At 44.6% G+C, this 6,919-nt stretch overlaps 1 pseudogene; it reads right to left on the bottom strand.

The window, feature by feature from the left end:
* Positions 1–4,005: 4,005 nt before the first annotated feature.
* Positions 4,006–5,869, bottom strand: LOC127040835 (olfactory receptor 52R1-like; annotated as a pseudogene).
* Positions 5,870–6,919: the final 1,050 nt, after the last annotated feature.

Below are 6,919 nucleotides of genomic sequence, written 5' to 3'. Positions count from 1 at the left end.
TTAACGTTTGGAGGAAAGAGCAAAGGGAAGTGATGGATTCTCCAATTCTCCATGTCTGTAGAGCCAGACTGGAAGTTTTTCTGGAAAATCTGCTTAAGGGCTTGTCTATACTTTAAATGCTACAGTGGCTCTGCATTACTGCTTCAGTGTAGACACTGCTTTCACCCATGACAGGGGTTCTCGTGTCAGTGTAGGTAATCCACCTCTCCAAGAGGTGGTAGCTAAGTAGATAGAAAACTTCATCCATTGATCCCAGTGACAACTATATTGAGGTGAGGTTGATATAGTTAAATCTCTCAGGGGTGTGGATTTTTTTTGCTGTTTGTGTTGCAAAAAAAAAAGGAAATATAATTTATGGAGTTATAGCATGCAAATCAAGGGAGTACTGTGTCTAATTTTAGTTGCAAATGTCTAAGAAGGATATAGACAATCTGGAAATGACCAGAGATCATATGTGCGAATGTTGAAGGAACTGGGTACGTTTAGTTTGGAAAAGAGGAGATTGAGGAGGACATGACAGTGGTCTTCGGATACTGGAAAGGCTGCCATAAAAAAGATGGAGAACAGTTGTTCACTCTTGCCACAAAGGGCAGGGCAAGAGGCCATGGGTTCAAACTACAGGAAAACAGATTTAGATTAAAAGTCAGGATAAACTTCCTAAATGTAGGAACAGGAAGCCAATGGAACAGACACCTGGGGAAATCCTGGAGGCTCCTTTACTGCAGGTTTTCTAAAGAAGGCTGGACAGTCATCTGTCCTGGATGGTTTGTGCACAACAAATTCTGCATCTTGGCAGGGGGTTAGATTAGCTAGCCCTCGCGGTTCCTTCTCCCTCCGTGGCTCTAGGATTCTATGATATAAAATCCAGGCGTAGACCAGGCTTTAGTCAAACACAAGTTATTAGGCTCAACACAGGCGTAACTGGCTGAAATTTAATGTCCCATATTATACAGAAATTCAAACTGGATGATCGAACAGTCCCTTCTAGCCTGATACTCTATAAATCTATCGATAATAAAAGTGGGTCAGGCATTTATATTTACTCTGTCTTACAACAGTGAGCAAGGGAAAGGGAACTTTGAATTCTATTGGAAGTGTGAATATATAACTCTGAAAAAAGTGTTTTTTTCTCATATCCATATTTGGCCTGTGAAACTCCTTACCACAGACATTACTGGAGGAAAGAGTTAGGCTGAATGGGATTCACTAATGGATTGGACATTGTAGGTGGTGCTGGTGGCATCGCCGTTAGTTAAGGCTGTCTGACACCTTCCATTACAAACCTTCTTTTCAGTTTGTTAAACTTTCAGCATTTGGAATGAAATTTCACATGTTGTTTGTCTGTTTCCAGCTGAATTTTTTTGTGTGTTTCTGGCATAACGTTTGAGCCGACTTCTGAAATGAAGCTAGGAGACAAGATGTGTTGCCCATGTTGAAAAATGTGTATAATTGTTTGAGTGGTGAGCCTAAGCAGCTCCATGGAGATAATAGTCAGGTAACATCCCCACCGGCCCTTAACAACCAGAGCTCTGAAATGCAAGAGGAGGAAGTGACAATCTCTCTGCATTAATACACAGGTGGCTGCTGAGGCTTTAACTCAGTTCCTAGTCCAAGGAGAATTTTGCATCAATGGGGCCTGATAAATTATGGGACAGGGACTCGGAATTTGGCCTTTTATTATACATCCTGAAGGATCTACTGTGAGACTGAAATGCAGTAACCTTAGGGTTGGAGGCCATCAGTCCAGGAGGGCCCAGCAAAGAGGGACATTTTAGCCCATGATACTGAGGCAAACTCATGCCCTGTGGCGAGAGCTCGTGGATCTTTACTGGCTGTGCAGAGCAAAAAGGACCAGAGACCTATTATTGATCCAGTCATGCCCACATTGCACTGGGTTTGTTTTACAGATGAGCTCCTCAGCAAGAGATGGTACTTGTGAAAATTGAGATGGAAGCGTCATCCCAAGGAATCCCCCTCAGGTAGCCGTGTCCCACACCTCTCTCGCTCCAGCATCTACAGCAACATCCCACACCGAGAGCTGACAGAGGGGTGTGCTCCAATTATAATATAGCTCTGTGCAATCCCAGGGGGGTTTTCTTGGCCTCTAGCAGAGAAGTGGCACCTGAATGTCAACAGGCTGGAGACAAGCCTGTCTGCGCTACTGTGCTCTTTATCCAACAATAGGAGTAAACAGTAATTATGGGACCTTTCCAAAGGGAGATGAGAACTCTGGGGCTCTGTGCTGAGTCAGAGAGGAATTGGCTGCTCTGTGCATTTGTGTATATTTACAACTGATAGGGATAATGCTTAAAACTCAGTTGGGTCTGATACCCTGTAAAGTCTCAGGTGGGGTGGGTAGATAGCAGACAGAGAGATCTATAGAAAGATGCCTGAGGGGAAACACCAGCACTTTGTGCAGTACACGGTGCTGTTGCTAAGGATCAGAGTAATTCTCAATATTAACTCTCATCATACTGTGCAGCACCTTTCACTGAAGGATGTTGAAAACACCTAATGAAGGATAGTCACTGTTACCACAGTCCCATTAAACAGATAGGTAAACTGAGGTACAGGGAGATGTTATATTGCCAAGGTCATAGAGATTGGGTGGCAGGATGATAGACAGAACCCAGACATCCTGACTTCCCTGCCATAAGCATGGTCCCTTTGTCACACCAAGAGGGAAATGGACTCCTGATCTGGCAGGGGCTGTTCATTGGGTGGGATGCAGAGGAAAGGCTGGAAGAGGGATCCGGAGCCTTCGCCATCCTCTCAGGATGAATCTGAATTTTTTGAAACTAGCTGGGGTTTGTGAGTTTCCCACTCCTGTGAGGTGTGAACTCCAGGACTCCATTTCCGCTCTCACTCAGTAACCTGCCAACGCAGGTGTGATGCTCTGTACCTTGGGGGAACACCCTGCACACCCATGTTCATCCTCATAATCACAAAAAGGAGTCTGGTGGCACCTTAAAGACTAACAAGTTTATTTGGTTATAAGCTTTCTTGGGTAAAAAACCTCATTTCTACAGAGGTGAGAATGGGCACTGGAAGTCTTGACCCCGCCAGGTATGCAATAGAAAATAAGACAGAAAAATATCACATTGGTGCTATATAAATCCATGATATGCCCACATATTGACTACTGCATGCAGATGTGGTCGCACCATCACAAAAATATCTTCTGGATTCGAAATAGGTACAGAGAAGGGAAACAGAAATGATTATGGGTATGGAACACAGTTCATAGGAGGAAAGATTTAAAAGACTGGAACTTTTCAGCTTGGTTAGAGGTGGTGTGTGTGAGGTGTCTGGTACCTAGTAACCTCTTTGACTGATCTCCAGCTGGTCACTGCACCTCTAAGACCGACTTCCGTCGGATGCTACCTGGACCTGGGATACGGCTGAGCCCTCTGACATACCAATCTGGGCGCTCTCCCACATTGTGACAAAGTGAAAAGCTGCAAACTCCTCCAGGTCCTGCACTCACACAGACATCCACAGGCAGTGACACACCTAGCTAAGTTACAGGAAAGCTTTCGCCAGCCACTCATGAAACAAAATTAGAGGTTAGAGACCTGCCTCTGGCTATAGATTTCTAGGCCCATTCTCAGGGTGCACCCTAAGAACATCTGAAATGTGTCCCTTGCAGCTGAGGATGTGGGGAGAGAAGTGGAAATGATCCAGTGAGTGACAGGGGAGAAGAGGAGAGGAGTGACGGACAGAGGTGGGATCTTGGGCAGAGAGGGAGAGGTGTACCCGTGGCTGAAGAGGTGGAGTAAGGGGAGAGGTTTCAAGGGTGCAGTTACCAGCAATTAGAAAGGTGTCCACCCAATGAGCTGTACACAGACCGGTTCCCCAGGTTGTCAGGCTGACACAGAACAGTAAGGTCAGGAAAGGATTTAATGTCTTTTGTCTGCTCAGTCAGTGATTCAGAAAAGAGGGCCCAGCACCACATCAGCAGTCAGCTGTGCTCAGTCTGAGAGCCAGAGCACCAGGAGAAAATGTTTAGGTTCCTTTATGAGTAATAAGCTGGAGCAGCCTGACCTGAATTTCTTTGGCCCTCACCCCACAGATGATAGGATTTAGCATGGGGGGCACCAGGAGAGACATGTTGGCCATGAGTATGTGGAAGTGCAGGGGGACATTGTAGCCAAACTGGTGTGTGAGAAAGGAGAAGAAACCTGGTATATAAAAGGCTAAGATGACAAATAGGTAGGAGCTGCAGGTCCCAAAAGCTTTGATCCGGGCATCCTTTGTGGGGAGGCTGAAGATGGCCCTGAGGATCTGGGTATAGGACATAGTTATAAAAAACACATCCAGTCCAAAAACAGGCAATACCACAAAGAGACGGTAGTAACTACTAATGCTGATGTCGGCACAGGCCAGCTTTTCCATGGCTATGAGCTCACAGTACGAGTGGGGGATGATGTTAGTTGTTGTCATAACCTAGTCCCAGATTTGGACCTTAGCGTCCAAAATATGGGGGTTAGCATGAAAACCTCCAAGCTTAGTTACCAGCTTGGACCTGGTAAAGCTGCCACCACCCAAAAAATTAGAGTGTTTTGGGGCACTCTGGTCCCCCCAAAAACCTTCCCTGGGGACCCCAAGACCCAAATCCCTTGAGTCTCACAACAAAGGGGAATAAAGCATTTCCCTTCCCCCCTCCAGGTGTTCACTCCCTGGGTTCCTGGAGAGATACACAGAAGCAAGCTCCGTGAATCTAAACAGAGGAATTCCACCCTCCCTATTTCCAGTCCTGGAAACAAAAGTGCTTCCCTCTTCACCCAGAGGGAATGCAAAGTCAGGCTAGTAAATCTAACACACACAGATTTCCCCCTGACTTCTTCCTCCCGCCAATTCCCTTGTGAGCACAGACTCAATTCCCTGGAGTTCCCCACTAAAGAAAAACTCCAACAGGTCTTAAAAAGAAAGCTTTATGTAAAAAGAAAGAAAAATACATAAAAATGGTCTCTCTGTATTAAGGTGACAAATACAGGGTCATGTGCTTAAAAGAAATATGAATAAACAGCCTTATTCAAAAAGAATAGAATTCAAAACATTTCAGCAAATATACCCATGTAAATACAAAAGAAAACTATAGAAACCTTACTGCCTTACTATATTTGTACTTATAACTTGGAAACAGAAGATTAGAAAGCAAGAGACAGAAATCCTCTCATAGCCGAGAGAGAGACAGGCACAAGACAAGACACAAAGAACTCAGACACAAACTTCCCTCCACCCAGATTTGAAAAAGTCTTGTTTCCTGATTGGTCCTCTGGTCAGGTGTTTCAGGTTACTTCTTTCCAGGTGTAAGAGACATTAACCCTTAGCTATCTGTTTATGACAGTTGTACAATATGGTCACCTTCTTGCTATGAAGGGAAAGAATAGTGTGAGCATGGAACCTCGCAACACCACAGCCAGGCCAATTTTGGCCACCACAGAGTTTGTCAGGATGGTGGAATGTCTCAGGGGATGGCAGATGGACACGAAGCGATCAAAAGCCATGGTCACTAAGATCCCAGACTCCATTGCTGAGAAGCAGTGAATGAAGTACATCTGGGTGAGTCAGGCACTGAAATTGATCTCCCTGGAATTGAACCAGAAGATTCTCAGTGTTTTAGGTAGGATGGACATGGACAGGACCAGGTCGGTGTTGGCAGCATGCAGAGGAAATAGTATATGGGCTCATGGTGTCTCCTTTCCCTCTTCACAATGAACAATATGATGAAGTTTCCCAAGATGGCTATGACGTATATTGCACAGAAGGGAATGGAGAGCCAGGTATGCCCTACCTCCAGGTCAGGAATGCCCAGCAGGATGAAGGTGGAGGGGCTGGTGAAGTCGGTTGTGCTGGAATCTGACATGGAGTAGTGGAGAAGATGTCCAAATCTAAGGCAGAATGGTGTCTCCTGCATTTACCATACGTTTCCCTGATTTACTGTATGTGATCAGTGTCTACGGTGATGGTCGCATTGCAAATGTCTGGATGGATAGACAATGTCAATATGAGACATTATGTGTACTACTAGAGGTTGTTGTCATGGGTGAAGCAGATTGTCCTCTCTTGACAGAGTGAAATACGACGTTAATTATTCAGATAAATGAATTATGAAAAAATGACTTTACTAATCCCAATTCCATATTTTATGGTGCTCTGTGAGAAAATAATTCCTACATGTTGTGTTGCTGTAAACCTTAATATGTATCAGCAGGAAACACGGGTGCGGCTATTGGTTATCCATCACAGTTCCTTAATGCAATGAAAGCCAGGCTAGAGAGTCCATCCTGAACGGAGTTCCCCATTCCCTTGATTGCTCAAAATCTAAGAATTGAAAAATACTAAACCGTTGACTAAATATGTACCAGAGGGAAACACCCAACTAGAGCACATCTCAGGGGAAAGACCTGGGCATCACTGATAGCAGCTTGGCTCATTCACAGCAGTGGCCAAAACAAAGACAATGTTTGGATGCCTAAGGAATGGGATGGAGAATAACCTGCTCTGGACATGTGCTCTATTTTGGTCACCCAGTCTCTATAAAGGATATAGCAAATGAAAAGAGGATTTCCAAGGCAGAGTATGAGAATGGGGGAGGCTTCCATATGCGAACTGAAAAGTCTGTGATTGTTTAGTTTAGAAATGAGACAAAGAACGGGGTTTATGATAGAGGAGAGGGAAACAAAGAATGGAACTAATTACATTCAAATGGACAAACAGAGAAAAGTTTCCAACCAGTAATATCTATGGACACTTTTTGTTTCACAAGAGCTAATTCCCCAAAGCTGAAGCATGTTGTCAGCAAAACGGATTGGGAGGAGAAATGTCGAGAGAACAATGTGAATGACAATTGGGTGTTCTTTACGACGACTGTAATAGATAGCTAAGAAGCCACAATACCACAGTTAAGAGTGTA

The sequence above is a fragment of the Gopherus flavomarginatus genome (genome assembly GCF_025201925.1).
Source record: "Gopherus flavomarginatus isolate rGopFla2 chromosome 1 unlocalized genomic scaffold, rGopFla2.mat.asm SUPER_1_unloc_1, whole genome shotgun sequence".
Taxonomy (NCBI): Eukaryota; Metazoa; Chordata; order Testudines; family Testudinidae; genus Gopherus; species Gopherus flavomarginatus.
The sequence above is the reverse complement of the archived record's forward strand: the minus strand, read 5'-3'. Positions and strand labels throughout refer to the sequence as shown.